The sequence below is a fragment of the Taudactylus pleione genome, unplaced genomic scaffold (genome assembly GCF_031769625.1).
Source record: "Taudactylus pleione unplaced genomic scaffold, aTauple2 ptg000747l, whole genome shotgun sequence".
In the NCBI taxonomy this organism is placed as follows: Eukaryota; Metazoa; Chordata; class Amphibia; order Anura; family Myobatrachidae; genus Taudactylus; species Taudactylus pleione.
The window spans coordinates 1,586,905-1,611,345 of NW_028285149.1; the positions used below are offsets into that span (position 1 = coordinate 1,586,905).

General features: G+C 43.4%; 1 protein-coding gene across 1 annotated transcript in view; it reads right to left on the reverse strand.

Moving 5' to 3' along the window:
* The window catches only part of LOC148477104 (uncharacterized), a 343,189-nt gene that overhangs the window by 130,809 nt on the left and 187,939 nt on the right, over window positions 1-24,441 (reverse strand). The window lies entirely within an intron of this gene.

Below are 24,441 nucleotides of genomic sequence, written 5' to 3' on the forward strand. Positions count from 1 at the left end.
TAGAATGAGCTGCAGGCTGTGTGTATAAGGTGTATAGAATGAGCTGCAGGCTGTGTGTGTATAAGGTGTATAGAATGAGCTGCAGGCTGTGCGTGTATAAGGTGTATAGAATGAGCTGCAGGCTGTGTGTGTATAAGGTGTATAGAATGAGCTGCAGGCTGTGTGTGTGTATAAGGTGTATAGAATGAGCTGCAGGCTGTGTGTGTGTATAAGGTGTATAGAATGAGCTGCAGGCTGTGCGTGTATAAGGTGTATAGAATGAGCTGCAGGCTGTGTGTGTATAATGTGTATAGCATGAGCTGCAGGCTGTGTGTGTGTATAAGGTGTATAGAATGAGCTGCAGGCTGTGTGTGTGTATAAGGTGTATAGAATGAGCTGCAGGCTGTGCATGTATAAGGTGTATAGAATGAGCTGCTGGCTGTGTGTGTATAATGTGTATAGAATGAGCTGCAGGCTGTGTGTATAAGGTGTATAGAATGAGCTGCAGGCTGTGTGTGTGTATAAGGTGTATAAAATGAGCTGCAGGCTTTGTGTGTGTATAAGGTGTATAGAATGAGCTGCAGGCTGTGTGTGTATATGGTATATAGAATGAGCTGCAGGCTGTGTTTGTATAAGGTGTATAGAATGAGCTGCAGGCTGTGTGTATAAGGTGTATAGAATGAGCTGCAGGTTGTGTGTGTATAAGGTGTATAGAATAAGCTGCAGGCTGTGTGTGTGTATAAGGTGTATAGAATGAGCTGCAGGCTGTGTGTGTGTATAAGGTGTATAGAATGAGCTGCAGTCTGTGTGTGTGTGTATAAGGTGTATAGAATGAGCTGCAGGTTGTGAATGTGTATAAGGTATATAGAATGAGCTGCAGGCTGTGTGTATAAGGTGTATAGAATGAGCTGCAGGCTCTGTGTGTATAAGGTGTATAGAATGAGCTGCAGGTTGTGAATGTGTATAAGGTATATAGAATGAGCTGCAGGATGTGTGTATAAGGTGTATAGAATGAGCTGCAGGCTCTGTGTGTATAAGGTGTATAGAATGAGCTGCAGGCTGTGTGTATAAGGTGTATAGAATGAGCTGCAGGTTGTGTGTGTATAAGGTGTATAGAATGAGCTGTAGGCTGTGTGTGTGTATAAGGTGTATAGAATGAGCTGCAGGCTGTGTGTGTGTATAAGGTGTAAAGAATGAGCTGCAGGGTGTGTGTGTGTGTGTATAAGGTGTATAGAATGAGCTGCAGGCTGTGTGTATAAGGTGTATAGAATGAGCTGCAGGCTGTGTGTGTATAAGGTGTATAGAATGAGCTGCAGGCTGTGTGTATAAGGTGTATAGAATGAGCTGCAGGTTGTGTGTGTATAAGGTGTATAGAATGAGCTGCAGGCTGTGTGTGTGTATAAGGTGTATAGAATGAGCTGCAGGCTGTGTGTGTGTATAAGGTGTAAAGAATGAGCTGCAGGGTGTGTGTGTGTGTATAAGGTGTATAGAATGAGCTGCAGGCTGTGTGCATAAAGTGTATAGAATGAGCTGCAGGCTGTGTGTGTATAAGGTGTATAGAATGAGCTGCAGGCTGTGTTTGTGTATAAGGTGGAAAGAATGAGCTGCAGGGTGTGTGTGTGTATAAGGTGTATAAAATTACCTTCAGGCTGTGTGTGTATAAAATTACATTCAGGCTGTGTGTGTATAAGGTGTATAAAATTACCATCAGGCTGTGTGTGTATAAAGTGTATAGAATGAGCTGCAGGCTGTGTGTATAAAGTGTATAGAATGAGCTGCAGGCTGTGTGTGTGTGTGTATAAGGTCTATAGAATGAGCTGCAGGCTGTGTGTGTGTGTGTATAAGGTGTATAGAATGAGCTGTAGGCTGTGTGTATGTATAAGGTGTATAGATTGAGCTGCAGGCTGTGTGTGTATAAGGTGTATAGAATGAGCTGCAGGCTGTGTGTGTATACAGTGTATAGAATGAGCTGCAGGCTGTGTGTATAAGGTGTATAGAATGAGATGCAGGCTGTGTGTGTATAAGGTGTATAGAATAAGCTGCAGGCTGTGTGTGTGTATAAGGTGTATAGAATGAGCTGCAGGCTGTGTGTGTGTATAAGGTGTATAGAATGAGCTGCAGGCTATTTGTGTGTATAAGGTGTATAGAATGAGCTGCAGGCTGTTTGTGTGTGTATAGGGTGTATAGAATGAGCTGCAGGTTGTGAGTGTGTATAAGGTATATAGAATGAGCTGCAGGGTGTGTGTGTGTGTGTGTGTGTGTATAAGGTGTATAGAATGAGCTGCAGACTGTGTGTGTATAAGGTGTATAGAATGAGCTGCAGGCTGTGTGTATAAGGTGTATAGAATGAGCTGCAGTCTGTGTGTGTATAAGGTGTATAGAATGAGCTGCAGGCTGTATTTGTGTATAAGGTGTAAAGAATGAGCTGCAGGCTGTGTGTGTGTATAAGGTGTATAGAATGAGCTGCAGGCTGTGTGTGTATAAGGTGTATAGAATGAGCTGCAGGCTGTGTGTGTGTGTATAAGGTGTATAAAATGAGCTGCAGGCTGTGTGTGTGTATAAGGTGTATAGAATGAGCTGCAGGCTGTGTGTGTATACTATGTATAGCATGAGCTGCAGGCTGTGTGTGTGTGTATAAGGTGTATAGAATGAGCTGCAGGCTGTGTGTGTGTATAAGGTGTATAGAATGAGCTGCAGGCTGTGCGTGTATAAGGTGTATAGAATGAGCTGCATGCTGTGTGTGTATAATGTGTATAGAATGAGCTGCAGGCTGTGTGTATAAGGTGTATAGAATGAGCTGCAGGCTGTGTGTATAAGGTGTATAGAATGAGCTGCAAGCTGTGTGTGTGTATAAGGTGTATAAAATGAGCTGCAGGCTGTGTGTGTGTATAAGGTGTATAGAATGAGCTGCAGGCTGTGTGTGTATAAGGTGTATAGAATGAGCTGCAGGCTGTGTTTGTGTATAATGTGTAAAGAATGAGCTGCAGGGTGTGTGTGTGTGTGTGTGTGTATAAGGTGTATAGAATGAGCTGCAGGCTGTTTGTGTATAAGGTGTATAGAATGAGCTGCAGGCTGTGTGTGTATAAGGTTTATAGAATGAGCTGCAGGGTGTGTGTGTGTGTGTGTGTGTGTAAGATGTATAGAATGAGCTGCAGGCTGTTTGTGTGTGTGTGTGTGAATAAGGTGTATAGAATGAGCTGCAGGCTGTGTGTGTGTGTATAAGGTGTATAGAATGAGCTGCAGGCTGTGTGTGTGTATAAGGTGTATAGAATGAGCTGCAGGCTCTGTGTGTGTGTATAAGGTGTATAGAATGAGCTGCAGGCTGTGTGTATAAGGTGTATAGAATGAGCTGCAGGTTGTATGTGTATAAGGTGTATAGAATGAGCTGCAGGCTGTGTGTGTATAATGTGTATAGAATGAGCTGCAGGCTGTGTGTATAAGGTGTATAGAATGAGCTGCAGGCTGTGTGTGTGTATAAGGTGTATAGAATGAGCTGCAGGCTGTGTGTGTGTATAAGGTGTATAGAATGAGCTGCAGGCTGTGTGTGTATAAGGTGTATAGAATGAGCTGCAGGCTGTGTGTGTGTGTATAAGGTGTATAAAATGAGCTGCAGGCTGTGTGTGTGTATAAGGTGTATAGAATGAGCTGCAGGCTGTGTGTGTATACTATGTATAGCATGAGCTGCAGGCTGTGTGTGTGTGTATAAGGTGTATAGAATGAGCTGCAGGCTGTGTGTGTGTATAAGGTGTATAGAATGAGCTGCAGGCTGTGCGTGTATAAGGTGTATAGAATGAGCTGCATGCTGTGTGTGTATAATGTGTATAGAATGAGCTGCAGGCTGTGTGCATAAGGTGTATAGAATGAGCTGCAGGCTGTGTGCATAAGGTGTATAGAATGAGCTGCAGGCTGTGTGTATAAGGTGTATAGAATGAGCTGCAAGCTGTGTGTGTGTATAAGGTGTATAAAATGAGCTGCAGGCTGTGTGTGTGTATAAGGTGTATAGAATGAGCTGCAGGCTGTGTGTGTGTGTATATGGTATATAGAATGAGCTGCAGGCTGTGTGTGTATAAGGTGTATAGAATGAGCTGCAGGCTGTGTGTGAGTGTATAAGGTGTACAGAATGAGCTGCAGGCTGTGTGTGTATAAGGTGTATAGAATGAGCTGCAGGCTGTGTGTGTATAAGGTGTATAGAATGAGCTGCAGGCTGTGTGTGTATAAGGTGTATAGAATGAGCTGCAGGCTGTGTGTGTATAAGGTGTATAGAATGAGCTGCAGGCTGTGTGTGTATAAGGTGTATAGAATGAGCTGCAGGCTGTGTGTGTGTATAAGGTGTATAGAATGAGCTGCAGGCTGTGTGTGTGTATAAGGTGTATAGAATGAGCTGCAGACTGTGTGTGTATAAGGTGTATAGAATGAGCTGCAGGCTGTGTGTATAAGGTGTATAGAATGAGCTGCAGGCTGTGTGTGTGTATAAGGTGTATAGAATGAGCTGCAGGCTGTGCGTGTATAAGGTGTATAGAATGAGCTGCTGGCTGTGTGTGTATAATGTGTATAGAATGAGCTGCAGGCTGTGTGTATAAGGTGTATAGAATGAGCTGCAGGCTGTGTGTGTGTATAAGGTGTATAGAATGAGCTGCAAGCTGTGTGTGTGTATAAGGTGTATAGAATGAGCTGCAGGCTGTGTGTGTATATGGTATATAGAATGAGCTGCAGGCTGTGTTTGTATAAGGTGTATAGAATGAGCTGCAGGCTGTGTGTGTGTGTATAAGGTGTATAGAATGAGCTCCAGGCTGTGTGTGTATAAGGTGTATAGAATGAGCTGCAGGCTGTGTGTGTATAAGGTGTATAGAATGAGCTGCAGGCTGTGTGTATATAAGGTGTATAGAATGAGCTTTGTAGGCTGTGTGTGTATAAGGTGTATAGAATGAGCTGCAGGCTGTGTGTGTGTGTATAAGGTGTATAGAATGAGATGCAGGTTGTGAGTGTGTATAAGGTGTATAGAATGAGCTGCAGGCTGTGTGTGTGTGTGTGTGTGTCTATAAGGTGTAAAGAATGAGCTGCAGGGTGTGTGTGTGTATAAGGTGTATAGAAAGAGCTGAAGGCTGTGTGTGTATAAGGTGTATAGAATCCGCTTTAGGCTGTGTGTGTATAAGGTGTATAGAATGAGCTGCAGGCTGTGTGTGTGTATAAGGTGTATAGAATGAGCTGCAGGCTGTGTGGGTGTATAAGGTGTATAGAATGAGCTGCAGGCTGTGTGTATAAGATGTATAGAATAAGCTGCAAGCTGTGTGTGTATAAGGTGTATAGAATGAGCTGCAGGCTGTGTGTATAAGGTGTATAGAATGAGCTGCAGGCTGTGTGTGTAAAAGGTGTATAGAATGAGCTGCAGGCTGTGTTTGTGTATAAGGTGTAAAGAATGAGCTGCAGGGTGTGTGTGTGTGTGTGTGTATAAGGTGTATAGAAAGAGCTGCAGGCTGTGTGTGTATAAGGTGTATAGGATGAGCTGCAGGCTGTGTGTGTATAAGGTGTATAGAATGAGCTGCAGGCTGTGTGTGTGTATAAGGTGTGTAGAATGAGCTGCAGGCTGTGTGTATATAAGGTGTATAGAATGAGCTGTGTAGGCTGTGTGTGTATAAGGTGTATAGAATGAGCTGCAGGCTGTGTGTGTGTGTATAAGGTGTATAGAATGAGCTGCAGGCTGTGTGTGTATAAGGTGTATAGAATAAGCTGCAGGCTGTGCGTGTATAAGGTGTATAGAATGAGCTGCAGGCTGTGCGTGTATAAGGTGTATAGAATGAGCTGCAGGCTTTGTGTGTATAAGGTGTATAGAATGAGCTGCAGGCTGTGTGTGTGTGTATAAGGTGTATAGAATGAGCTGCAGGCTGTGTGTGTGTATAAGGTGTATAGAATGAGCTGCAGGCTGTGTGTGTGTATAAGGTGTATAGAATGAGCTGCAGGCTGTGTGGGTGTATAAGGTGTATAGAATGAGCTGCAGGCTGTGTGTATAAGATGTATAGAATGAGCTGCAGGCTGTGTGTGTATAAGGTGTATAGAATGAGCTGCAGGCTGTGTGTATAAGGTGTATAGAATGAGCTGCAGGCTGGGTGTGTATAATGTGTATAGAATGAGCTGCAGGCTGTGTTTGTGTATAAGGTGTAAAGATTGAGCTGCAGGGTGTGTGTGTGTGTGTATAAGGTGTATAGAAAGAGCTGCAGGCTGTGTGTGTATAAGGTGTATAGGATGAGCTGCAGGCTGTGTGTGTATAAGGTGTATAGAATGAGCTGCAGGCTGTGTGTGTGTATAAGGTGTGTAGAATGAGCTGCAGGCTGTGTATATATAAGGTGTATAGAATGAGCTGTGTAGGCTGTGTGTGTATAAGGTGTATAGAATGAGCTGCAGGCTGTGTGTGTGTGTATAAGGTGTATAGAATGAGATGCAGGTTGTGAGTGTGTATAAGGTGTAAAGATTGTGCTGCAGGGTGTGTGTGTGTGTATAAGGTGTATAGAATGAGCTGCAGGCTGTGTGTATAAGGTGTATAGAATGAGCTGCAGGCTGTGTGTGTATAAGGTGTATAGAATGAGCTGCAGGCTGTGCGTGTATAAGGTGTATAGAATGAGCTGCAGGCTGTGTGTGTATAAGGTGTATAGAATGAGCTACAGGCTGTGTGTGTGTATAAGGTGTATAGAATGAGCTGCAGGCTGTGTGTGTGTATAAGGTGTATAGAATGAGCTGCAGGCTGTGCGTGTATAAGGTGTATAGAATGAGCTGCAGGCTGTGTGTGTATAATGTGTATAGCATGAGCTGCAGGCTGTGTGTGTGTATAAGGTGTATAGAATGAGCTGCAGGCTGTGTGTGTGTATAAGGTGTATAGAATGAGCTGCAGGCTGTGCATGTATAAGGTGTATAGAATGAGCTGCTGGCTGTGTGTGTATAATGTGTATAGAATGAGCTGCAGGCTGTGTGTATAAGGTGTATAGAATGAGCTGCAGGCTGTGTGTGTGTATAAGGTGTATAGAATGAGCTGCAAGCTGTGTGTGTGTATAAGGTGTATAAAATGAGCTGCAGGCTGTGTGTGTGTATAAGGTGTATAGAATGAGCTGCAGGCTGTGTGTGTATATGGTATATAGAATGAGCTGCAGGCTGTGTTTGTATAAGGTGTATAGAATGAGCTGCAGGCTGTGTGTGTGTGTGTATAAGGTGTATAGAATGAGCTCCAGGCTGTGTGAGTATAAGGTGTATAGAATGAGCTGCAGGCTGTGTGTGTATAAATTGTATAGAATGAGCTGCAGGCTGTGCGTGTATAAGGTGTATAGAATGAGCTGCAGGCTGTGTGTATATAAGGTGTATAGAATGAGCTTTGTAGGCTGTGTGTGTATAAGGTGTATAGAATGAGCTGCAGGCTGTGTGTGTGTGTATAAGGTGTATAGAATGAGCTGCAGGCTGTGTGTGTATAAGGTGTAAAGAATGAGCTGCAGGGTGTGTGTGTGTGTGTATAAGGTGTATAGAAAGAGCTGAAGGCTGTGTGTGTATAAGGTGTATAGAATCCGCTTTAGGCTGTGTGTGTATAAGGTGTATAGAATGAGCTGCAGGCTGTGTGTGTGTATAAGGTGTATAGAATGAGCTGCAGGCTGTGTGGGTGTATAAGGTGTATAGAATGAGCTGCAGGATGTGGGTATAAGATGTATAGAATAAGCTGCAAGCTGTGTGTGTATAAGGTGTATAGAATGAGCTGCAGGCTGTGTGTATAAGGTGTATAGAATGAGCTGCAGGCTGTGTGTGTAAAAGGTGTATAGAATGAGCTGCAGGCTGTGTTTGTGTATAAGGTGTAAAGAATGAGCTGCAGGGTGTGTGTGTGTGTGTGCATAAGGTGTATAGAAAGAGCTGCAGGCTGTGTGTGTATAAGGTGTATAGGATGAGCTGCAGGCTGTGTGTGTATAAGGTGTATAGAATGAGCTGCAGGCTGTGTGTGTGTATAAGGTGTGTAGAATGAGCTGCAGGCTGTGTGTATATAAGGTGTATAGAATGAGCTGTGTAGGCTGTGTGTGTATAAGGTGTATAGAATGAGCTGCAGGCTGTGTGTGTGTGTATAAGGTGTATAGAATGAGATGCAGGTTGTGAGTGTGTATAAGGTGTATAGAATGAGCTGCAGGCTGTGTGTGTCTATAAGGTTAATAGAATGAGCTGCAGGCTGTGTGTATAAGGTGTATAGAATGAGCTGCAGGCTGTGTGTATAAGGTGTATAGAATGAGCTGCAGGCTGTGTGTGTATAAGGTGTATAGAATGAGCTGCAGGCTGTGCGTGTATAAGGTGCATAGAATGAGCTGCAGGCTGTGTGTGTATAAGGTGTATAGAATGAGCTGCTGTGTGTGTGTATAAGGTGTATAGAATGAGCTGCAGGCTGTGTGTGTGTATAAGGTGTATAGAATGAGCTGCAGGCTGTGCGTGTATAAGGTGTATAGAATGAGCTGCAGGCTGTGCGTGTATAAGGTGTATAGAATGAGCTGCAGGCTGTGCGTGTGTAAGGTGTATAGAATGAGCTGCAGGCTGTGTGTGTATAATGTGTATAGCATGAGCTGCAGGCTGTGTGTGTGTATAAGGTGTATAGAATGAGCTGCAGGCTGTGTGTGTGTATAAGGTGTATAGAATGAGCTGCAGGCTGTGCGTGTATAATGTGTATAGAATGAGCTGCAGGCTGTGTGTGTATAATGTGTATAGAATGAGCTGCAGGCTGTGTGTATAAGGTGTATAGAATGAGCTGCAGGCTGTGTGTATAAGGTATATAGAATGAGCTGCAGGTTGTGTGTATAAGGTGTATAGAATGAGCTGCAAGCTGTGTGTGTATAAGGTGTATAAAATGAGCTGCAGGCTGTGTGTGTGTATAAGGTGTATAGAATGAGCTGCAGGCTGTGTGTGTATATGGTATATAGAATGAGCTGCAGGCTGTGTGTGTATAAGGTGTATAGAATGAGCTGCACGCTGTGTGTGTGTGTATAAGGTGTATAGAATGAGCTGCAGGCTGTGTGTGTATAAGGTGTATAGAATGAGCTGCAGGCTGTGTGTGTGTGTATAAGGTGTATAGAATGAGATGCAGGTTGTGAGTGTGTATAAGGTGTATAGAATGAGCTGCAGGCTGTGTGTGTGTGTGTGTCTATAAGGTGTATAGAATGAGCTGCAGGCTGTGTGTGTATAAGGTATATAGAATGAGCTGCAGGCTGTGTGTGTGTATAAGGTGTATAGAATGAGCTGCAGGCTGTGTGTGTATAAGGTGTACAGAATGAGCTGCAGGCTGTGTTTGTGTATAAGGTGTAAAGAATGAGCTGCAGGGTGTGTGTGTATAAGGTGTATAGAAAGAGCTGAAGGCTGTGTGTGTATAAGGTGTATAGGATGAGCTGCAGGCTGTGTGTGTATAAGGTGTATAGAATGAGCTGCAGGCTGTGTGTGTGTATAAGGTGTGTAGAATGAGCTGCAGGCTGTGTGTATATAAGGTGTATAGAATGAGCTATGTAGGCTGTGTGTGTATAAGGTGTATAGAATGATATGCAGGCTGTGTGTGTGTGTATAAGGTGTATAGAATGAGCTGCAGGCTGTGTGTGTATAAGGTGTATAGAATGAGCTGCAGGCTGTGTGTGTGTATAAGGTGTATAGAATGAGCTGCAGGTTGTGTGTGTGTATAAAGTGTATAGAATGAGCTGCAGGCTGTGTGTGTGTATAAGGTGTATAGAATGAGCTGCAGTTTGTGAGTGTGTATAAGGTATATAGAATGAGCTGCAGGGTGTGTTTGTGTGTGTGTGTATATAAGGTGTATAGAATGAGCTGCAGTCTGTGTGTGTATAAGGTGTATAGAATGAGCTGCAGGCTGTGTGTGTATAAGGTGTATAGAATGAGCTGCAGGCTGTGCGTGTATAAGGTGTATAGAATGAGCTGCAGGCTGTGTGTGTATAAGGTGTATAGAATGAGCTGCAGGCTGTGTGTGTATAAGGTGTATAGAATGAGCTGCAAGCTGTGTGTGTGTGTATAAGGTGTATAAAATAAGCTGCAGGCTGTGTGTGTATAAATTGTAAAGAATGAGCTGCACGGTGTGTGTGTGTGTGTGTATAAGGTGTATAGAATGAGCTGCAGGCTGTGTGTATAAGGTGTATAGAATGAGCTGCAGGCTGTGTGTGTATAAGGTGTATAGAATGAGCTGCAGGCTGTGTTTGTGTATAAGGTGTAAAGAATGAGCTGCAGGGTGTGTGTGTGTATAAGGTGTACAGAATGAGCTGCAGGCTGTGTGTGTGTATAAGGTGTATAGAATGAGCTGCAGGCTGTGCGTGTGTATAAGGTGTATAGAATGAGCTGCAGGCTGTGTGTGTATAAGGTGTATAGAATGAGCTGCAGGCTGTGTGTGTGTATAAGGTGTAAAGAATGAGCTGCAGGCTGTGTGTGTATAAGGTGTATAGAATGAGCTGCAGTCTGTGTGTGTATAAGGTATATAGAATGAGCTGCAGGCTGTGTGTATAAGGTGTATAGAATGAGCTGCAGGCTGTGTGTGTATAAGGTGTATAGAATGAGCTGCAGGCTGTGTGTATAAGGTGTATAGAATGAGCTGCAGGTTGTGTGTGTATAAGGTGTATAGAATAAGCTGCAGGCTGTGTGTGTGTATAAGGTGTATAGAATGAGCTGCAGGCTGTGTGTGTGTATAAGGTGTATAGAATGAGCTGCAGGCTGTGTGTGTGTGTATAAGGTGTATAGAATGAGCTGCAGGTTGTGAATGTGTATAAGGTATATAGAATGAGCTGCAGGCTGTGTGTATAAGGTGTATAGAATGAGCTGCAGGCTCTGTGTGTATAAGGTGTATAGAATGAGCTGCAGGCTGTGTGTATAAGGTGTATAGAATGAGCTGCAGGTTCTGTGTGTATAAGGTGTATAGAATGAGCTGCAGGCTGTGTGTGTGTATAAGGTGTATAGAATGAGCTGCAGGCTGTGTGTGTGTATAAGGTGTAAAGAATGAGCTGCAGGGTGTGTGTGTGTGTATAAGGTGTATAGAATGAGCTGCAGGCTGTGTGTATAAGGTGTATAGAATGAGCTGCAGGCTGTGTGTGTATAAGGTGTATAGAATGAGCTGCAGGCTGTGTTTGTGTATAAGGTGGAAAGAATGAGCTGCAGGGTGTGTGTGTGTATAAGGTGTATAAAATTACCTTCAGGCTGTGTGTGTATAAAATTACATTCAGGCTGTGTGTGTATAAGGTGTATAAAATTACCATCAGGCTGTGTGTGTATAAAGTGTATAGAATGAGCTGCAGGCTGTGTGTATAAAGTGTATAGAATGAGCTGCAGGCTGTGTGTGTGTGTGTATAAGGTCTATAGAATGAGCTGCAGGCTGTGTGTGTGTGTATAAGGTGTATAGAATGAGCTGTAGGCTGTGTGTATGTATAAGGTGTATAGATTGAGCTGCAGGCTGTGTGTGTATAAGGTGTATAGAATGAGCTGCAGGCTGTGTGTGTATACAGTGTATAGAATGAGCTGCAGGCTGTGTGTATAAGGTGTATAGAATGAGATGCAGGCTGTGTGTGTATAAGGTGTATAGAATAAGCTGCAGGCTGTGTGTGTGTATAAGGTGTATAGAATGAGCTGCAGGCTGTGTGTGTGTATAAGGTGTATAGAATGAGCTGCAGGCTATTTGTGTGTATAAGGTGTATAGAATGAGCTGCAGGCTGTTTGTGTGTGTATAGGGTGTATAGAATGAGCTGCAGGTTGTGAGTGTGTATAAGGTATATAGAATGAGCTGCAGGGTGTGTGTGTGTGTGTGTGTGTGTATAAGGTGTATAGAATGAGCTGCAGACTGTGTGTGTATAAGGTGTATAGAATGAGCTGCAGGCTGTGTGTATAAGGTGTATAAAATGAGCTGCAGTCTGTTTGTGTATAAGGTGTATAGAATGAGCTGCAGGCTGTATTTGTGTATAAGGTGTAAAGAATGAGCTGCAGGCTGTGTGTGTGTATAAGGTGTATAGAATGAGCTGCAGGCTGTGTGTGTATAAGGTGTATAGAATGAGCTGCAGGCTGTGTGTGTGTATAAGGTGTATAAAATGAGCTGCAGGCTGTGTGTGTGTATAAGGTGTATAGAATGAGCTGCAGGCTGTGTGTGTATACTATGTATAGCATGAGCTGCAGGCTGTGTGTGTGTGTATAAGGTGTATAGAATGAGCTGCAGGCTGTGTGTGTGTATAAGGTGTATAGAATGAGCTGCAGGCTGTGCGTGTATAAGGTGTATAGAATGAGCTGCATGCTGTGTGTGTATAATGTGTATAGAATGAGCTGCAGGCTGTGTGTATAAGGTGTATAGAATGAGCTGCAGGCTGTGTGTATAAGGTGTATAGAATGAGCTGCAAGCTGTGTGTGTGTATAAGGTGTATAAAATGAGCTGCAGGCTGTGTGTGTGTATAAGGTGTATAGAATGAGCTGCAGGCTGTGTGTGTGTGTATATGGTATATAGAATGAGCTGCAGGCTGTGTGTGTATAAGGTGTATAGAATGAGCTGCAGGCTGTGTGTGAGTGTATAAGGTGTATAGAATGAGCTGCAGGCTGTGTGTGTATAAGGTGTATAGAATGAGCTGCAGGCTGTGTGTGTATAAGGTGTATAGAATGAGCTGCAGGCTGTGCGTGTATAAGGTGTATAGAATGAGCTGCAGGCTGTGTGTGTATAAGGTGTATAGAATGAGCTGCAGGCTGTGTGTGTATAAGGTGTATAGAATGAGCTGCAGGCTGTGTGTGTGTATAAGGTGTATAGAATGAGCTGCAGGCTGTGTGTGTATAAGGTGTATAGAATGAGCTGCAGGCTGTGTGTATAAGGTGTATAGAATGAGCTGCAGGCTGTGTGTGTATAAGGTGTATAGAATGAGCTGCAGGCTGTGTGTGTATAAGGTGTATAGAATGAGCTGCAGGCTGTGTGTGAGTGTATAAGGTGTATAGAATGAGCTGCAGGCTGTGTGTGAGTGTATAAGGTGTATAGAATGAGCTGCAGGCTGTGTGTGAGTGTATAAGGTGTATAGAATGAGCTGCAGGCTGTGCGTGTATAAGGTGTATAGAATGAGCTGCAGGCTGTGTGTGTATAAGGTGTATAGAATGAGCTGCAGGCTGTGTGTGTGTATAAGGTGTATAGAATGAGCTGCAGGCTGTGTGTGTGTATAAGGTGTATAGAATGAGCTGCAGGCTGTGTGTATAAGATGTATAGAATAAGCTGCAGGCTGTGTGTGTATAAGGTGTATAGAATGAGCTGCAAGCTGTGTTTATAAGGTGTATAGAATGAGCTGCAGGCTGTGTGTGTATAAGGTGTATAGAATGAGCTGCAGGCTGTGTGTATAAGGTGTATAGAATGAGCTGCAGGTTGTGTGTGTATAAGGTGTATAGAATGAACTGCAGGCTCTGTGTGTATATAAGGTGTATAGAATGAGCTGCAGGCTGTGTGTGTGTATAAGGTGTATAGAATGAGCTGCAGGTTGTGTGTGTGTATAAAGTGTATAGAATGAGCTGCAGGCTGTGTGTGTGTATAAGGTGTATAGAATGAGCTGCAGGTTGTGAGTGTGTATAAGGTATATAGAATGAGCTGCAGGGTGTGTTTGTGTGTGTGTGTGTATATAAGGTGTATAGAATGAGCTGCAGTCTGTGTGTCTATAAGGTGTATAGAATGAGCTGCAGGCTGTGTGTGTATAAGGTGTATAGAATGAGCTGCAGGCTGTGCGTGTATAAGGTGTATAGAATGAGCTGCAGGCTGTGTGTGTATAAGGTGTATAGAATGAGCTGCAGGCTGTGTGTGTATAAGGTGTATAGAATGAGCTGCAAGCTGTGTGTGTGTGTATAAGGTGTATAAAATAAGCTGCAGGCTGTGTGTGTATAAGGTGTAAAGAATGAGCTGCACGGTGTGTGTGTGTGTATAAGGTGTATAGAATGAGCTGCAGGCTGTGTGTATAAGGTGTATAGAATGAGCTGCAGGCTGTGTGTGTATAAGGTGTATAGAATGAGCTGCAGGCTGTGTTTGTGTATAAGGTGTAAAGAATGAGCTGCAGGGTGTGTGTGTGTATAAGGTGTACAGAATGAGCTCCAGGCTGTGTGTGTGTATAAGGTGTATAGAATGAGCTGCAGGCTGTGCGTGTGTATAAGGTGTATAGAATGAGCTGCAGGCTGTGTGTGTATAAGGTGTATAGAATGAGCTGCAGGCTGTGTGTGTGTATAAGGTGTAAAGAATGAGCTGCAGGCTGTGTGTGTATAAGGTGTATAGAATGAGCTGCAGTCTGTGTGTGTATAAGGTATATAGAATGAGCTGCAGGCTGTGTGTATAAGGTGTATAGAATAAGCTGCAGGCTGTGTGTGTATAAGGTGTATAGAATGAGCTGCAGGCTGTGTGTATAAGGTGTATAGAATGAGCTGCAGTCTGTGTGTGTATAAGGTGTAAAGAATGAGCTGCAGGGTGTGTGTGTGTGTGTGTATAAGGTGTATAGAAAGAGCTGCAGGCTGTGTGTGTATAAGGTGTATAGAATGAGCTGCAGGCTGTGTGTGTATAAGGTGTATAGAATGAGCTGCAGGGTGTGCGTGTATAAGGTGTATAGAATGACCTGCAGGCTGTGTGTGTATAAGGTGTATAGAATGAGCTGCAGGCTGTGTGTGTGTATAAGGTGTATAGAATGAGCTGCAGGCTGTGTGTGTGTATAAGGTGTATAGAATGAGCTGCAGGCTGTGTGTATAAGATGTATAGAATAAGCTGCAGGCTGTGTGTGTATAAGGTGTATAGAATGAGCTGCAGGCTGTGTGTATAAGGTGTATAGAATGAGCTGCAGGCTGTGTGTGTATAAGGTGTATAGAATGAGCTGCAGGCTGTGTGTATAAGGTGTATAGAATGAGCTGCAGGTTGTGTGTGTATAAGGTGTATAGAATGAGCTGCAGGCTGTGTGTATAAGGTGTATAGAATGAGCTGCAGGCTGTGTGTATAAGGTGTATAGAATGAGCTGCAAGCTGTGTGTGTGTATAAGGTGTATAAAATGAGCTGCAGGCTGTGTGTGTGTATAAGGTGTATAGAATGAGCTGCAGGCTGTGTGTGTGTGTATATGGTATATAGAATGAGCTGCAGGCTGTGTGTGTATAAGGTGTATAGAATGAGCTGCAGGCTGTGTGTGAGTGTATAAGGTGTATAGAATGAGCTGCAGGCTGTGTGTGTATAAGGTGTATAGAATGAGCTGCAGGCTGTGTGTGTATAAGGTGTATAGAATGAGCTGCAGGCTGTGCGTGTATAAGGTGTATAGAATGAGCTGCAGGCTGTGTGTGTATAAGGTGTATAGAATGAGCTGCAGGCTGTGTGTGTATAAGGTGTATAGAATGAGCTGCAGGCTGTGTGTGTGTATAAGGTGTATAGAATGAGCTGCAGGCTGTGTGTGTATAAGGTGTATAGAATGAGCTGCAGGCTGTGTGTATAAGGTGTATAGAATGAGCTGCAGGCTGTGTGTGTATAAGGTGTATAGAATGAGCTGCAGGCTGTGTGTGTATAAGGTGTATAGAATGAGCTGCAGGCTGTGTGTGAGTGTATAAGGTGTATAGAATGAGCTGCAGGCTGTGTGTGAGTGTATAAGGTGTATAGAATGAGCTGCAGGCTGTGTGTGAGTGTATAAGGTGTATAGAATGAGCTGCAGGCTGTGCGTGTATAAGGTGTATAGAATGAGCTGCAGGCTGTGTGTGTATAAGGTGTATAGAATGAGCTGCAGGCTGTGTGTGTGTATAAGGTGTATAGAATGAGCTGCAGGCTGTGTGTGTGTATAAGGTGTATAGAATGAGCTGCAGGCTGTGTGTATAAGATGTATAGAATAAGCTGCAGGCTGTGTGTGTATAAGGTGTATAGAATGAGCTGCAAGCTGTGTTTATAAGGTGTATAGAATGAGCTGCAGGCTGTGTGTGTATAAGGTGTATAGAATGAGCTGCAGGCTGTGTGTATAAGGTGTATAGAATGAGCTGCAGGTTGTGTGTGTATAAGGTGTATAGAATGAACTGCAGGCTGTGTGTGTGTATAAGGTGTATAGAATGAGCTGCAGGCTGTGTGTGTGTATAAGGTGTATAGAATGAGCTGCAGGTTGTGTGTGTGTATAAAGTGTATAGAATGAGCTGCAGGCTGTGTGTGTGTATAAGGTGTATAGAATGAGCTGCAGGTTGTGAGTGTGTATAAGGTATATAGAATGAGCTGCAGGGTGTGTTTGTGTGTGTGTGTGTATATAAGGTGTATAGAATGAGCTGCAGTCTGTGTGTCTATAAGGTGTATAGAATGAGCTGCAGGCTGTGTGTGTATAAGGTGTATAGAATGAGCTGCAGGCTGTGCGTGTATAAGGTGTATAGAATGAGCTGCAGGCTGTGTGTGTATAAGGTGTATAGAATGAGCTGCAGGCTGTGTGTGTATAAGGTGTATAGAATGAGCTGCAAGCTGTGTGTGTGTGTATAAGGTGTATAAAATAAGCTGCAGGCTGTGTGTGTATAAGGTGTAAAGAATGAGCTGCACGGTGTGTGTGTGTGTGTATAAGGTGTATAGAATGAGCTGCAGGCTGTGTGTATAAGGTGTATAGAATGAGCTGCAGGCTGTGTGTGTATAAGGTGTATAGAATGAGCTGCAGGCTGTGTTTGTGTATAAGGTGTAAAGAATGAGCTGCAGGGTGTGTGTGTGTATAAGGTGTACAGAATGAGCTCCAGGCTGTGTGTGTGTATAAGGTGTATAGAATGAGCTGCAGGCTGTGCGTGTGTATAAGGTGTATAGAATGAGCTGCAGGCTGTGTGTGTATAAGGTGTATAGAATGAGCTGCAGGCTGTGTGTGTGTATAAGGTGTAAAGAATGAGCTGCAGGCTGTGTGTGTATAAGGTGTATAGAATGAGCTGCAGTCTGTGTGTGTATAAGGTATATAGAATGAGCTGCAGGCTGTGTGTATAAGGTGTATAGAATAAGCTGCAGGCTGTGTGTGTATAAGGTGTATAGAATGAGCTGCAGGCTGTGTGTATAAGGTGTATAGAATGAGCTGCAGTCTGTGTGTGTATAAGGTGTAAAGAATGAGCTGCAGGGTGTGTGTGTGTGTGTGTATAAGGTGTATAGAAAGAGCTGCAGGCTGTGTGTGTATAAGGTGTATAGAATGAGCTGCAGGCTGTGTGTGTATAAGGTGTATAGAATGAGCTGCAGGGTGTGCGTGTATAAGGTGTATAGAATGACCTGCAGGCTGTGTGTGTATAAGGTGTATAGAATGAGCTGCAGGCTGTGTGTGTGTATAAGGTGTATAGAATGAGCTGCAGGCTGTGTGTGTGTATAAGGTGTATAGAATGAGCTGCAGGCTGTGTGTATAAGATGTATAGAATAAGCTGCAGGCTGTGTGTGTATAAGGTGTATAGAATGAGCTGCAGGCTGTGTGTATAAGGTGTATAGAATGAGCTGCAGGCTGTGTGTGTATAAGGTGTATAGAATGAGCTGCAGGCTGTGTGTATAAGGTGTATAGAATGAGCTGCAGGTTGTGTGTGTATAAGGTGTATAGAATGAGCTGCAGGCTGTGTGTGTGTATAAGGTGTATAGAATGAGCTGCAGGCTGTGTGTGTGTATAAGGTGTATAGAATGAGCTGCAGGCTGTGTGTGTGTGTATAAGGTGTATAGAATGAGCTGCAGGTTGTGAATGTGTATAAGGTATATAGAATGAGCTGCAGGCTGTGTGTATAAGGTGTATAGAATGAGCTGCAGGCTCTGTGTGTATAAGGTGTATAGAATGAGCTGCAGGCTGTGTGTATAAGGTGTATAGAATGAGCTGCAGGTTGTGTGTGTATAAGGTGTATAGAATGAGCTGCAGGCTGTGTGTGTGTATAAGGTGTATAGAATGAGCTGCAGGCTGTGTGTGTGTATAAGGTGTAAAGAATGAGCTGCAGGGTGTGTGTGTGTGTATAAGGTTTATAGAATGAGCTGCAGGCTGTGTGTATAAGGTGTATAGAATGAGCTGCAGCTGTGTGTGTATAAGGTGTATAGAATGAGCTGCAGGCTGTGTTTGTGTATAAGGTGGAAAGAATGAGCTGCAGGGTGTGTGTGTGTATAAGGTGTATAAAATTACCTTCAGGCTGTGTGTGTATAAAATTACATTCAGGCTGTGTGTGTATAAGGTGTATAAAATTACCATCAGGCTGTGTGTGTATAAAGTGTATAGAATGAGCTGCAGGCTGTGTGTATAAAGTGTATAGAATGAGCTGCAGGCTGTGTGTGTGTGTGTATAAGGTCTATAGAATGAGCTGCAGGCTGTGTGTGTGTGTGTATAAGGTGTATAGAATGAGCTGTAGGCTGTGTGTATGTATAAGGTGTATAGAATGAGCTGCAGGCTGTGTGTGTATACAGTGTATAGAATGAGCTGCAGGCTGTGTGTATAAGGTGTATAGAATGAGATGCAGGCTGTGTGTGTATAAGGTGTATAGAATAAGCTGCAGGCTGTGTGTGTGTATAAGGTGTATAGAATGAGCTGCAGGCTGTGTGTGTGTATAAGGTGTATAGAATGAGCTGCAGGCTATTTGTGTGTATAAGGTGTATAGAATGAGCTGCAGGCTGTTTGTGTGTGTATAGGGTGTATAGAATGAGCTGCAGGTTGTGAGTGTGTATAAGGAATATAGAATGAGTTGCAGGGTGTGTGTGTGTGTGTGTGTGTGTGTGTATAAGGTGTATAGAATGAGCTGCAGAATGTGTGTGTATAAGGTGTATAGAATGAGCTGCAGGCTGTGTGTATAAGGTGTATAGAATGAGCTGCAGTCTGTGTGTGTATAAGGTGTATAGAATGAGCTGCAGGCTGTATTTGTGTATAAGGTGTAAAGAATGAGCTGCAGGATGTGTATGAGTGTATAAGGTGTATAGAATGAGCTGCAGGCTATGTGTGTATAAGGTGTATCGAATGAGCTGCAGGCTGTGTGTGTATAAGGTGTATAGAATGAGCTGCAGGCTGTGTTTGTGTATAAGGTGTAAAGAATGAGCTGCAGGCTGTGTGTGTATAAGGTGTATAGAATGAGCTGCAGGCTGTGTGTGTGTATAAGGTATATAGAATAAGCTGCAGGCTGTGTGTGTATAAGGTGTAAAGAATGAGCTGCAGGGTGTGTGTGTGTGTATAAGGTGTATAGAATGAGCTGCAGGCTGTGTGTATAAGGTGTATAGAATGAGCTGCAGGCTGTGTGTGTATAAGGTGTATAGAATGAGCTGCAGGCTGTGTTTGTGTATAAGGTGTAAAGAATGAGCTGCAGGGTGTGTGTGTGTATAAGGTGTATAGAATGAGCTGCAGGCTGTGTGTGTATAAGGTGTATAGAATGAGCTGCAGGGTGTGTGTGTGTATAAGGTGTACAGAATGAGCTGCAGGCTGTGTGTGTTTATAAGGCGTATAGAATGCGCTGCAGGCTGTGTATGTGTATAAGGTGTATAGAATGAGCTGCAGGCTGTGTGTGTATAAGGTGTATAGAATGAGCTGCAAGCTGTGTGTGTGTGTATAAGGTGTAAAGAATGAGCTGCAGGCTGTGTGTGTATAAGGTGTATAGAATGAGCTGCAGTCTGTGTGTGTATAAGGTATATAGAATGAGCTGCAGGCTGTGTGTATAAGGTGTATAGAATAAGCTGCAGGCTGTGTGTGTATAAGGTGTATAGAATGAGCTGCAGGCTGTGTGTATAAGGTGTATAGAATGAGCTGCAGGCTGTGTGTGTATAAGGTGTATAGAATGAGCTGCAAGCTGTGTTTGTGTATAATGTGTAAAGAATGAGCTGCAGGGTGTGTGTGTGTGTGTGTGTGTGTATAAGGTGTATAGAATGAGCTGCAGGCTGTGTGTGAGTGTATAAGGTGTATAGAATGAGCTGCAGGCTGTGTGTGAGTGTATAAGGTGTATAGAATGAGCTGCAGGCTGTGCGTGTATAAGGTGTATAGAATGAGCTGCAGGCTGTGTGTGTATAAGGTGTATAGAATGAGCTGCAGGGTGTGTGTGTGTATAAGGTGTACAGAATGAGCTGCAGGCTGTGTGTGTTTATAAGGCGTATAGAATGCGCTGCAGGCTGTGTATGTGTATAAGGTGTATAGAATGAGCTGCAGGCTGTGTGTGTATAAGGTGTATAGAATGAGCTGCAAGCTGTGTGTGTGTGTATAAGGTGTAAAGAATGAGCTGCAGGCTGTGTGTGTATAAGGTGTATAGAATGAGCTGCAGTCTGTGTGTGTATAAGGTATATAGAATGAGCTGCAGGCTGTGTGTATAAGGTGTATAGAATAAGCTGCAGGCTGTGTGTGTATAAGGTGTATAGAATGAGCTGCAGGCTGTGTGTATAAGGTGTATAGAATGAGCTGCAGGCTGTGTGTGTATAAGGTGTATAGAATGAGCTGCAAGCTGTGTTTGTGTATAATGTGTAAAGAATGAGCTGCAGGGTGTGTGTGTGTGTGTGTGTGTGTATAAGGTGTATAGAATGAGCTGCAGGCTGTGTGTGAGTGTATAAGGTGTATAGAATGAGCTGCAGGCTGTGTGTGAGTGTATAAGGTGTATAGAATGAGCTGCAGGCTGTGCGTGTATAAGGTGTATAGAATGAGCTGCAGGCTGTGTGTGTATAAGGTGTATAGAATGAGCTGCAGGCTGTGTGTGTGTATAAGGTGTATAGAATGAGCTGCAGGCTGTGTTTGTGTATAAGGTGTATAGAATGAGCTGCAGGCTGTGTGTATAAGATGTATAGAATAAGCTGCAGGCTGTGTGTGTATAAGGTGTATAGAATGAGCTGCAAGCTGTGTTTATAAGGTGTATAGAATGAGCTGCAGGCTGTGTGTGTATAAGGTGTATAGAATGAGCTGCAGGCTGTGTGTATAAGGTGTATAGAATGAGCTGCAGGTTGTGTGTGTATAAGGTGTATAGAATGAACTGCAGGCTGTGTGTGTGTATAAGGTGTATAGAATGAGCTGCAGGCTGTGTGTGTGTATAAGGTGTATAGAATGAGCTGCAGGTTGTGTGTGTGTATAAAGTGTATAGAATGAGCTGCAGGCTGTGTGTGTGTATAAGGTGTATAGAATGAGCTGCAGGTTGTGAGTGTGTATAAGGTATATAGAATGAGCTGCAGGGTGTGTTTGTGTGTGTGTGTGTATATAAGGTGTATAGAATGAGCTGCAGTCTGTGTGTCTATAAGGTGTATAGAATGAGCTGCAGGCTGTGTGTGTATAAGGTGTATAGAATGAGCTGCAGGCTGTGCGTGTATAAGGTGTATAGAATGAGCTGCAGGCTGTGTGTGTATAAGGTGTATAGAATGAGCTGCAGGCTGTGTGTGTATAAGGTGTATAGAATGAGCTGCAAGCTGTGTGTGTGTGTATAAGGTGTATAAAATAAGCTGCAGGCTGTGTGTGTATAAGGTGTAAAGAATGAGCTGCACGGTGTGTGTGTGTGTGTGTATAAGGTGTATAGAATGAGCTGCAGGCTGTGTGTATAAGGTGTATAGAATGAGCTGCAGGCTGTGTGTGTATAAGGTGTATAGAATGAGCTGCAGGCTGTGTTTGTGTATAAGGTGTAAAGAATGAGCTGCAGGGTGTGTGTGTGTATAAGGTGTACAGAATGAGCTCCAGGCTGTGTGTGTGTATAAGGTGTATAGAATGAGCTGCAGGCTGTGCGTGTGTATAAGGTGTATAGAATGAGCTGCAGGCTGTGTGTGTATAAGGTGTATAGAATGAGCTGCAGGCTGTGTGTGTGTATAAGGTGTAAAGAATGAGCTGCAGGCTGTGTGTGTATAAGGTGTATAGAATGAGCTGCAGTCTGTGTGTGTATAAGGTATATAGAATGAGCTGCAGGCTGTGTGTATAAGGTGTATAGAATAAGCTGCAGGCTGTGTGTGTATAAGGTGTATAGAATGAGCTGCAGGCTGTGTGTATAAGGTGTATAGAATGAGCTGCAGTCTGTGTGTGTATAAGGTGTAAAGAATGAGCTGCAGGGTGTGTGTGTGTGTGTGTGTATAAGGTGTATAGAAAGAGCTGCAGGCTGTGTGTGTATAAGGTGTATAGAATGAGCTGCAGGCTGTGTGTGTATAAGGTGTATAGAATGAGCTGCAGGGTGTGCGTGTATAAGGTGTATAGAATGACCTGCAGGCTGTGTGTGTATAAGGTGTATAGAATGAGCTGCAGGCTGTGTGTGTGTATAAGGTGTATAGAATGAGCTGCAGGCTGTGTGTGTGTATAAGGTGTATAGAATGAGCTGCAGGCTGTGTGTATAAGATGTATAGAATAAGCTGCAGGCTGTGTGTGTATAAGGTGTATAGAATGAGCTGCAGGCTGTGTGTATAAGGTGTATAGAATGAGCTGCAGGCTGTGTGTGTATAAGGTGTATAGAATGAGCTGCAGGCTGTGTGTATAAGGTGTATAGAATGAGCTGCAGGTTGTGTGTGTATAAGGTGTATAGAATGAGCTGCAGGCTGTGTGTGTGTATAAGGTGTATAGAATGAGCTGCAGGCTGTGTGTGTGTATAAGGTGTATAGAATGAGCTGCAGGCTGTGTGTGTGTGTATAAGTTGTATAGAATGAGCTACAGGTTGTGAATGTGTATAAGGTATATAGAATGAGCTGCAGGCTGTGTGTATAAGGTGTATAGAATGAGCTGCAGGCTCTGTGTGTATAAGGTGTATAGAATGAGCTGCAGGCTGTGTGTATAAGGTGTATAGAATGAGCTGCAGGTTGTGTGTGTATAAGGTGTATAGAATGAGCTGCAGGCTGTGTGTGTGTATAAGGTGTATAGAATGAGCTGCAGGCTGTGTGTGTGTATAAGGTGTAAAGAATGAGCTGCAGGGTGTGTGTGTGTGTATAAGGTTTATAGAATGAGCTGCAGGCTGTGTGTATAAGGTGTATAGAATGAGCTGCAGGCTGTGTGTGTATAAGGTGTATAGAATGAGCTGCAGGCTGTGTTTGTGTATAAGGTGGAAAGAATGAGCTGCAGGGTGTGTGTGTGTATAAGGTGTATAAAATTACCTTCAGGCTGTGTGTGTATAAAATTACATTCAGGCTGTGTGTGTATAAGGTTTATAAAATTACCATCAGGCTGTGTGTGTATAAAGTGTATAGAATGAGCTGCAGGCTGTGTGTATAAAGTGTATAGAATGAGCTGCAGGCTGTGTGTGTGTGTGTATAAGGTCTATAGAATGAGCTGCAGGCTGTGTGTGTGTGTGTGTATAAGGTGTATAGAATGAGCTGTAGGCTGTGTGTATGTATAAGGTGTATAGAATGAGCTGCAGGCTGTGTGTGTATAAGGTGTATAGAATGAGCTGCAGGCTGTGTGTGTATACAGTGTATAGAATGAGCTGCAGGCTGTGTGTATAAGGTGTATAGAATGAGATGCAGGCTGTGTGTGTATAAGGTGTATAGAATAAGCTGCAGGCTGTGTGTGTGTATAAGGTGTATAGAATGAGCTGCAGGCTGTGTGTGTGTATAAGGTGTATAGAATGAGCTGCAGGCTATTTGTGTGTATAAGGTGTATAGAATGAGCTGCAGGCTGTTTGTGTGTGTATAGGGTGTATAGAATGAGCTGCAGGTTGTGAGTGTGTATAAGGAATATAGAATGAGTTGCAGGGTGTGTGTGTGTGTGTGTGTGTGTGTGTATAAGGTGTATAGAATGAGCTGCAGACTGTGTGTGTATAAGGTGTATAGAATGAGCTGCAGGCTGTGTGTATAAGGTGTATAGAATGAGCTGCAGTCTGTGTGTGTATAAGGTGTATAGAATGAGCTGCAGGCTGTATTTGTGTATAAGGTGTAAAGAATGAGCTGCAGGATGTGTATGAGTGTATAAGGTGTATAGAATGAGCTGCAGGCTATGTGTGTATAAGGTGTATCGAATGAGCTGCAGGCTGTGTGTGTATAAGGTGTATAGAATGAGCTGCAGGCTGTGTTTGTGTATAAGGTGTAAAGAATGAGCTGCAGGCTGTGTGTGTATAAGGTGTATAGAATGAGCTGCAGGCTGTGTGTGTGTATAAGGTATATAGAATAAGCTGCAGGCTGTGTGTGTATAAGGTGTAAAGAATGAGCTGCAGGGTGTGTGTGTGTGTATAAGGTGTATAGAATGAGCTGCAGGCTGTGTGTATAAGGTGTATAGAATGAGCTGCAGGCTGTGTGTGTATAAGGTGTATAGAATGAGCTGCAGGCTGTGTTTGTGTATAAGGTGTAAAGAATGAGCTGCAGGGTGTGTGTGTGTATAAGGTGTATAGAATGAGCTGCAGGCTGTGTGTGTATAAGGTGTATAGAATGAGCTGCAGGGTGTGTGTGTGTATAAGGTGTACAGAATGAGCTGCAGGCTGTGTGTGTTTATAAGGCGTATAGAATGCGCTGCAGGCTGTGTATGTGTATAAGGTGTATAGAATGAGCTGCAGGGTGTGTGTGTATAAGGTGTATAGAATGAGCTGCAAGCTGTGTGTGTGTGTATAAGGTGTAAAGAATGAGCTGCAGGCTGTGTGTGTATAAGGTGTATAGAATGA